Below are 10,099 nucleotides of genomic sequence, written 5' to 3'. Positions count from 1 at the left end.
AGGAACCACCAGCGCCTCGGGAGCCTCCCGAGGCCCCTGGGCCTGGGGGCTCGTGAGGATCGGCTTCTGAAACCCACCGAGTGTGCTACACCAACACTCCTTCGTCCTCAACATCATCAGGTGACATCTTTCAAGTTTTACTTCCAGCTGGGAGTGCCCCCAAGGCTGCATTATTCCCAGGCCGCGTGGGTCCGTCCCTGCGGCATAAATCCCTTTTATTTCATGTTGTTAGCTTACTTTGTTGGGGGCACCCCTCGGGCTGCATCATCCCCAAGTCGCTCGGGCCTGACCCAGTGATGTCCACCTTCCCAACATCTATTTGAATGAATCCACTCCTTCGCGGCTAATGAGTTTGACCTAGTTGCCCGCTCAACTAATGCCAACTGACGGAACAGCTCCCAAATGGCACGACGCTTGCACATGGGTCCATCCCCGCAACGCCGACAAACCTGAATGGCTGAGCTCTGGCCGCGGCAGCCCCGCATGGCGCCACCTCGTCAAGCCTTCAGTGCCTCATCGCCCCTCGGAAGCAACCAACGGCTGACTATCAATTGTCATGGCAACCCCTCGTTCTTTCTATGATAGGTCTACAGGATCTCCTAAAGGAGCTGTGTCAGGCGAGGCCCTTGCGGTGTCTCCTTCACTCTCATCCGCGCGAACCGCTTGCACGTTAAAGGGGGTGTGCCTGAGCATCGCGACTCAGGGCTCCTACTTGCTCTCCAGCCCTCACCCTCTGGCCTTGTCCACGACATCGCGACCTGGCATACCAGCGACGGCTGAGACTCGCTCGAGGGCCGGGACCCGAGGACGTAGAGCAGAAAGGGGAGCAAAAGGCGAGAGGGGAGGGACATGCGAGGACCTCGCCGAGCAACCTCACGCCTGCCGATGCACGGACCCGGCGACACACCAGAGAACGGCCCCTCATTCTCGAGATAAGTCACCACCCAGAAGCACCAGCTACCGTGGCACCATCCCCGCACCTAATGCAATCCCGTGTTAGCGATGCCGCTCCCCTTTCTCACCGAACAACGACTGCTTGAGCGCCAAAGGGGACCTCCTGAGCATCGCGACTCAGGGGCTCTTACCGGACCCCGGGTCGCTCACCTCCTGGCCTTGACCATGGCATCGCGACCTGGCATACCAGCGATGGCTGAAGCCGCCTTGGGACTGGGACCTGTCGGCGCAGAGCACCAAGCCCTCGTGAGGTTCGAAAGGGAGAACTGAGTTAAAACGGAATGAGCAACTCGCACAGTTCTACGACAAGGGTTATATTAACAAAACAGGATCACAGGCACCTTACAAGCCCCCACGGGATGCGTCTTTGATTCGTCGCAGGGAACAGATCCTAAAGGGACGCTAACTACACGCGCCCCTGCAAAAGACGCCATCATCAACAGTGGGCCGTCAAGCACCGGCGCCAACCGCGTCTAGATCAGAGTCGGCGACGGCCTGACGAGCCCGCCCTGCTCCAGGAGCGGCACTGGCTCGGGGGCTCGTAGCTGTCGTCGCTCGTCTCCGGAGTCGCGAAGAGCTCGCCGGAGTCGCTGGAACTTCCGCCGCCTCCGCCGCCTGAGGAGCCGCCAAGGGAGCGGTCGGCGGGCCCAGTCCTCGCCGTAGCAGGGTCCCGACCACCCTCTCCCGGGGCAGCACTCCAGCCGGCGCCTGTTTGCATCGAAGACCTTTAAGAACATCACCGAAGCACCATCGTACTCCAAGTGGTTTGCGAAGGCGCCTCTTGTCCTGCAAACCCGGGCGATCTCGCTCCGGCCTCGAGTCATGAAGACCTCGCCCGGAGCAACGACCGTGACCTCTGCTTCGGTCGCGAGGGTGCTGCAGCCGGCGTGCTGCAGCCAAAGCTCCAGGAGTTCTCCCTGCGGGATGATGGAGGCGAAGAAGGGAGGAAGGAGAATCCAAGACCGAGGAGGCATGGTGGCGCGGAGCACGAACTCTCAGGAGGAGCCCTCGGTGTGGACCCCAGGGGGGACGACCCACACCTTCGTGACCCGTCGGCGCCGACGGCGGCGCCGCCTGTGGCGATCGGCATCAACTCCTTCAGGGCCCTCGATGTGGGTGTACAAGGGAAGCGGGAACCCTGGCGGTGCCCGCTCGCACCAGGGCCTCGACACCACCTGATGGGCCCCCTTGTCCTAGCCGCGGAGGGCGAGCCGTTTCTTCGGCGGGAGCGGGTCTGGTTCCTCTCGGGGAGCCTTTCCCTTCTCTGCCGACGAGAACCAGCGTATCGGAGCCATCGCAGCAAGACGGAGCAAGGACCGGGAAGAAGGAGTAGCAAGAAGGGATGGACTGGAAGGGCGCGCGCTGTTCCGTACTTATGGCCGGCGAAGGCCAACCGCCGACCTCCACAATCGCAGGTAATCATGACCCGCTTTGCATGCAGGGACTTGTCCGATCCGTGCAGTTGCCGAGGCGCCATTGGGAAGTGGAGACACCCACATCCAATCAACCGCCACGCGTCGCCCAAGGCCGCAGGCTGTTAGGGCCTACGGCGCTTCGCCCTTGTCCTTTCGCCTCCCTGCACGGCCAAGTCCGGGCGCGCCTTGGGCCCGGGGGCTACTGTCGGCGTTCCAGGAACGGGGATCCCCAGACTCGCCTGCCTGCAGCCTGCGGCGTGGCTCAAAGGGGGCCCAGCACAACCCAGCTTCATCGACACAGACCCAAGACCCTCGCGCGCGAGGGGCCAAGCCTCACGGGGCGGACGACATGGAGCTTCCTCACGCACGGCCACATCAGGCTGGCTCACGAGGAGGCGGAGACATCAAGGCGGGGTACCTCACGAGGTGCCCGTGACGCAAGCCATGACGACCAAGGGCGCCAGGCGGGCGCCAGCCCGCGCACTGTCCTCCTTTCCTCTTTGGTGCAAAGGGAGCAAGCGCAGGCGAGAGCATCAAGCAAAGGCACCCGTTTTGGTGCAACGAGACCAAGACCAGTCCAACGGCAGGAAGGAAGTCATTGTGGAGCCCAAGCCAGCGTCACCACCAGAGCCTTTGGCAGGCGAGGACCAACTTTAGTCAGGATAAGTGTACCCGATGTTCCCCTTCAAAATGGCCAATTGTTGGCGCCCTTCCCGCTCAATATTTGGGAAGAAGCCCAGGGCCTTTACCTATAAATAGGACTAGCCACCCACACGGCAAAAGAAGGGAAAATTGGATCGAGTAGCATCACAGAGAGAGAGAGAAGGGTGACTGAACTCCTCCTAGCAGTTCATCCCCACAGCCAAGAACAGACCCTCGCGAGGCTGTTCTTCCTTGTATTGCTCATCATCATCAGCCCAAGAGGCAATCCACCACACCACACACTGGAGTAGGGTGTTACACCACAACGGTGGCCCGAACCAGTATAAACCCTGTGTCTCTTGTGCTGTTCTTTCCATAGCTTAGATCTTAGCATGGCGGAGGGGTGCAGGTAAGTAGAAGGCGGAATCTCCGTGCGCACCCCAGTGTTCGAACCTCAAGGGTCTGCCGGAACCTGAAATTCGACATAATCAAGTAATGAAGGAGTGGGACATCCGAAGCTCGGCTATGGCTGGTTCTTGTAATGCAGTGAGAAAGTTAGAGAAGAAGTTTGAGGGGTTAGAGCTCCATCATATACCCCGACTGAAAAATCAAGCAGCTGTTGATTTGGCAAAGATAGGCTCCGAGCGTGAGTCCAATCCCAGTAATGTATTCTTGGAGCATCTCCACAGGCTGTCTATCCAAGAAGATCCCTTCACAGAAGATCCCCCACAACCTAAGAGCCCTACTGATCCGACTAAAGGTGAAGTCCCAGCCGTGGTCGACTTAGTCATGGAAGTTTTGGTCGTCATACCCGATTGGATAGCACCGTACATCGTGTATATTCTCAGGAAAGAGCTTCCAGAGGATGAAGAAGAGGCTCTCAGATTGTCCGTCGATCTAAAGCTTTCACAGTAATGGGTGGACAGCTTTACAGATAAAGTGCTACTGGAGTTGCTCAGAAGTGCATAACACCAGAAAAAGTTCGAGTGATCCTCAACGAGATCCACTCAGGGACCTGTGGTCACGATGCGTCCTCTCGGACCATTGTGGCCAAAGCATACGGAGCAAGATTTTATTGGCCATGAGCGAATGAAATGGCGAAAAACATAGTCGACAGATGTGAAGGTTGCCAGTTCTACTCCAACATGTCTGAAAAACCTACATCAGCCCCGAAGACCATTCCACTCATCTGGCCCTTTGCTGTCTGGGGATTAGATATGGTTGGACCTCTAAGGACCGGCATAAGTGGATTCACCCATGTGCTCATAGCAGTTGACAAGTTCACCAAATGGATTGAAGCCAACCCTATTAAAAACCTCGAAGCAAGTACTGCTGTCAGCTTCATCAGAGAGTTAACATTCAGATATGGTGTCACAGATAGCATTATCACGGATAATGGGTCGAACTTCGATTCCGATGAGTTCAGTGCCTTTTGCACTTCCCAAGGCACTCGGGTCGACTATGCTTTAGTCGCCCATCCCCAGTCGAATGGACAAGCCGAAAGAGCGAACGGATTGATTCTCAAAGGAGTGAAACCCCGGTTGATGCGTGACTTCAAGCATGTCGTGGGCGCTTGGGTCGATGAACTTCCCTCAGTGCTTTGGGGATTGAGGACAACTCCTAATAGGTCGACTGGACGAACTCCATTCTTCTTAGTCTATGGGGCTGAAGCTGTGCCTTCCAGTGACTTACTTCATAACGCCTCGCGAGTGGAACTCTTCTCCGAAGCCGAAGCAGAACAAGCCCGTCAGGATGCTATTGATCTTCTGGAAGAAGAAAGAGAATGGCACTGATCCGGTCGGCCATTTATCAGCAAGACCTGTGTCAATTCCATGCCAGAAACGTGAGAGGTCGAGCATTTCAAGAGGTAGACCTAGTTCTTCGAGTAGATTGGCAGAAACCGCACAAGCTCGCTCCTGCCTGGGAAGGTCCCTTCATCATCACCAAAGTACTTCACAATGGAGCTTATAGCCTCTACGATGTGGATCACAATAAAGACGAGCCATGTGATTGGAATGTGGAGCTGCTCCGCCCCTTTTATACTTAAGCATTCAGATTGTTGTGATGTAATAAGAAATACATTCTACTTCATTTATCAAAGACACAGTTTCCCAGATGACTGTTCTTCTTCTTTTTTTAGTCTTCTAAATCCCCCAGTGGGTGCCTTAGCTGCGAACCTGCTTCGCCTAAGTTTAAAAATCCTACCGAGTGATGGGCTGTCTCTCACTCGGGGGCTTAGCTGCGAACCTGCTTCGCCTAAGTTTCAAAAATCCTACCGAGTGGTGAGCAAGTCTCTCACTTGAGGGCTTAGCTGCGAACCTGCTTCGCCTAAGTTTAGAAAATCCTACCGAGTGGTGAGGAACCCTCTCACTCGGAGGCTTAGCTGCATTCTAGTACTCGCCTAAGTTCGAAAAATCCTACTGAGTGGTGAGCAACACTCCCACTCGAGGGCTTAGCTGCAGTCCAGTACTCGCCTAAGTTTAAAAAATCCTACCGAGTGGTGAGCAACCCTCCCACTCGGGGGCTTAGCTGCAGTTCAATACTTGCCTAAGTTTAAAAAATCCTACTGACTAGTGAGCAACCCTCTCACTCAGGGGCTTAGCTGCAAACCTGCTTCGGCTAAGTTTAAAAGACCCTACCGAGTGGTGAGCAAGTCTCTCACTCGGGGGCTTAGCTGTGAATCTACTTTGCCTAAGTTTAAAAAATCCTACCGAGTGGTGAGAAACCCTCTCACTACGAGCCTTAGCTGCAGTCTAGTACTCGCCTAAGTTCGGAAAATCCTACCGAGTGGTGTGCAACCCTCCCACTCGGGGGCTTAGCTGCAGTCCAGTACTCGCCTATGTTTAAAAAATCCTACCGAGTGGTGAGCAACCCTCCCACTCGGGGGCTTAGCTACAGTTCAATACTCACCTAAGTTTAAAAAATCCTACCGAGTGGTGAGCAACCCTCCCACTCGGAGGCTTAGCTGCAGTCCGGTACTCACCTAAGTTTAAAAAATCCTACCGAGCGGTGAGCAACCCTCCCACTCGGGGGCTTAGCTGTAGTTCAATACTTTCCTAAGTTTAAAAATCCTACCGAGTGGTGAGCAACCCTCCCACTCAGAGGCTTAGCTGCAGTCCAGTACTCGCCTAAGTTTAAAAATTCCTATCGAGCGGTGAGCAACCCTCCCCCTCGGAGGCTTAGTTGCAGTCTAGTACTCGCCTAAGTTCAAAAAATCCTACCGAGTTGTGAGCAACCCTCCTCCTCAGGGGCTTAGCTGCAGTTCAATACTCGCCTAAGTTCAAAAAATCCTACCGAGTGGTGAGCAACCCTCCCACTCGGGGACTTAGCTGCAGTCCACTACTCGCCTAAGTCTTAAGGCTCGCCCTGTCCTTACCCGTATGGACGGCGAGGTGCAGGCCGACCACGATCGGCCCTCGGAGCTTCGCCACAAATACAACGTCCGCTCCATCCTTACTCGTAAGGATGGCAAGGTGCAGGTCGACAATGATCTGCCCTCGGAGCTTCGCCACAAATACAACGTCCGCTCCATCCTTATCCGTAAGGATGGTGGGGTACAGGTTGACCACAATCTGTTCATGATTCACTCGACTGAACTGCATCACAAAGTCAATAGCAATTCAAACTACATGAAACAAGTCTTGCGCAATGAGTCCAAAGATTCAAAAGCACCCAAAGTTTAGATAAAATCCTAAGGTTCCAAAGCACAGATTAAAGTACTCGGGCATCAGGCCCGAAGGAGTTTAACGGGTACAAAATCACTCGGCATTCCGAGGAAAATTTAAGGCGAGGCATAAAGTTTGTTCCCTCCGCAGGAGGAGGGCTTGCAGGCTTGACGGACTTGTCCATATCAATCCCGTCAGCAATCTGAGTGGCAGCAGCAATGAAGGTTTCCATGAATGATCGGAAGTCATGCCTCTTGGTATTGGCAACTTTGATCACTGCCAGCTTCTCTTCTCGGGTTTCCTTGCAGTGGACACAAACCAGCGACATGGCCACGTCAGCACCACATCGAGCAGAAGACTTCTTCCATTCTTGCACTCGACCAGGGACCTCATTGAGTCGAGTCATCAGACACTCAAGATCATTTTGAAGCGTCACCCTTGGCAAGAGTGTTGTATCGATGCGCGACACCGCCACCTTCAGGCGAGCAAGGTAGCTTGTAACACTGGCAACACGGGATTCCAGTCGAAGCACGTTCATAGCAACAACATCACCGATGGGAGAAATGACATGGTCCAGACCTATCTCGACCCTCCCAGTCTCTTCTTCAAAGTTTTGACAGAATTCTATGAACTCAAAGAAATAATGAGTCGACGAATACCTGATAAATCGACGATAGTTAAACAGTCGAACAAAGGGAAATACCTTCAAGCATAAGGAATAGCTATTTGGCGAGTGCCCCCAGATAAGCCTCTAGGTCATTTCTCTTACGAGAAATGCCTTCAATCTTCTCGTTCAAAGCAACTTTGTCCTTCTTTAGATGGGTCGCTTCTTTGTTGGCCTCAGTGAGAGATGCCTCCAGCTTAGCATTGTCTTCCTCCAGTGCTCCGACTAAAGCCAGCTTTGTCGGCATTCTGGGAACGGGGGTCCCCAGACTTGCCGGCGTGCGGCCCACAGCGTGGCTGAGCCAACAGGCCGCACGGCCCATCTTCACCAGCAAAGCATCCAAGACCCTCGCGAGGCGGATGATGCAAGACCTCCTTTGGAGTGGCCTATCTAGGCAGGCTCATGAGGAGCGTAGATATCTAGGCGAGGCAAACGTCACGAGGTTCTCGTGACGTGAGCCATGACGATCGACACTAGGCGGGCGCCAGCACGCGTAGCGTCCTTGTTTCCTCTTTGGTGCAAAGGAGGCAAGCGCAGCCGCGGAGTACCGAGGCATCAGGCAAAGGTTGCCATTTCGGTGCAACAAGACCAAGACCATGGACTACAAGACGGAGGTCATCATGGAGCCCACGACGGCATCACCACCAGAGCTTTGCGCAGGCGAATACTACTTTTGTCAGGATAGCTTGTACTAGCTGTCCCCCTTCAAATTAGCCCGCCATTGTTGGCTCCCTTCCCGCTCGATATTTGGGAAGAGGACCAGGGACTCTGTAAGTAGGACTAGCCACCACCTTAGAGGGGGACGACGACGAGTAGAGGATCCGATCTGGGCAAAAGAGACAAACCACAAGCTCTCACGCACAAGAACACCTCGACCTCAGGAGGCTGTTCTTCTCTTGTATTGTTCATCATCAGCGCAAGAGGCAATCCACCACCACCACACTGGAGTAGGGTATTACACCACAACTGTGGCCCGAACCAGTATAATTCTTGTGTCTTTCTATGTTGCGAGTTCGTCGAGTTCGTCGGCGAGATCTAGTGAGCGAGAGCGTTGATCGACAGAAGGGAAAGACTTCGTGCGCACCCCAGTGTTCGAACCTTAAGGGTTTGCCGGAACCCCAATCCCGACAAGCTTCTTGTTAGCAAGTGAGGTCTTTTCCTTAGCCTCCTTCTACGCAGCTGCAAGGTCAAGATTCTTTTGCGCCAAGGCTTGCTTCATTTTCTCTGAAGAATGTGCACTCGGGTCGAGGAAAGGAACGAAGAGATAATTCGAGAGATGGTCAAGATAGATAGTCGACAGGTCGTTACCTTCCGTACCAGCTACTTCGTCTCGAGCCTTTTTTAAGTTTTGATTGGCCAGTTCCAAATCAAGGATGAGTTGCCTCTACTTTTCCTTGAATTCGGCGAACTTAGAGATAAGCTCACATGATTTCTACAGTCGGCAAAAGATACATCAATGGACAAGATCAAAGATCATTCGCTTCCGAGTGAATAGAACTCTAAGACTACTGCAGAATCAAACATTCTACAGTAGTGTCAGGGACTACACCCAGTGGGTGCAATTATCGTGCCCCCACTGGTTTCTACTCGACATGGCCTGCCCAGACTAAGTAGAAAAGAAAAAGAGAGAAATACATACTCATACCCCAACCGACTACCAGCAATCGACTGTGGTCTCGGGGACTACACCCAGTGGGTGCACTTAGCATGCCACCACTAGTTCAGATTCTACTCGACATAATCCGCCAGGACCGAGTGGAAGAGTGAAGCAATAAAGACATTTCTTCTCAAGACCTCCACCGAATCACACATTCGACAATGATCTCGGGACTACACCCAGTGGGTGCACTCTCATGCCCCCACTAAACAAGAACTACAGCCGACACAACTGGGAAAATTACTCGTTATAAATTCAAACACCCAGTGGGTGTGCAGAATAACGGGAAGTTGCACGGAGAAAAGTTTTCAGGTAGCATATCCTAACAAAACAAGCAACAAGATAAGAGTTCAGCCAGAAGCCAACTTACCTGGACATTGGCTCGAAGGGCTGCACTGGCGTCATAAGCAGCCTGACTATTTTCGTGCACCACCTTCACTCGCTCCATCATTATGCCAGCTTGGCGAATGGCTTCTGCGGCGGTGGTGGCCTGGCTTTTTGGAATGTGATGAGTGGTAAAGAATGGGGTTGACGGTGCGGTCGCGGCAGCATGAAGTTCCGAGGCATGAGGCTGGATAGTTGAAGCAAACACTGGTGCAGTCGACGATGTGGGGCGTTCACTTGGTACTGGAGCAGCGAAAGTAACAGAAGCCCGAGACACATCTTCAGGCTGTTGGGTCACTGGTTGTGCCACTGGCACCGATTGGGACGTCTTGCCAGTTGATGCCTTCTTACTCCTCCTAGGCCTCAGCGGCACGTCCTCGTCGTCATCCGGAAGATCAATGACATGGGGAGGAGCTACAAAGAAGAGTTAGTTGTTGGAATTTAGTCAGTCAACAAAATGGCTGAGAAAGCAAAGGCAAGTTTGCACAAATCATACCCGGGTTAGAAGTGACCGTGTCTTCTATGCCTTCTTCATCATCCCTGTGGGCAGAAGTCCCAGAAGTGGCAGCTCTGCAAGTTTCAAGATTCACTCGGACAAATGAGAAAGAGAGTCGACAACATAAATCCTCGATCGAAAAGTGGAGACAAGACACTTACGCAGAAGCTACGGGGACATCAATCTTGATCTTGGGCAGGGCCTTCCGAGGCTTTGGTTCTG

The sequence above is a fragment of the Triticum dicoccoides genome, chromosome 1A, assembly GCF_002162155.2.
Source record: "Triticum dicoccoides isolate Atlit2015 ecotype Zavitan chromosome 1A, WEW_v2.0, whole genome shotgun sequence".
Classification (NCBI taxonomy): domain Eukaryota; kingdom Viridiplantae; phylum Streptophyta; class Magnoliopsida; order Poales; family Poaceae; genus Triticum; species Triticum dicoccoides.
Note: the sequence above shows the minus strand (reverse complement) of the source record.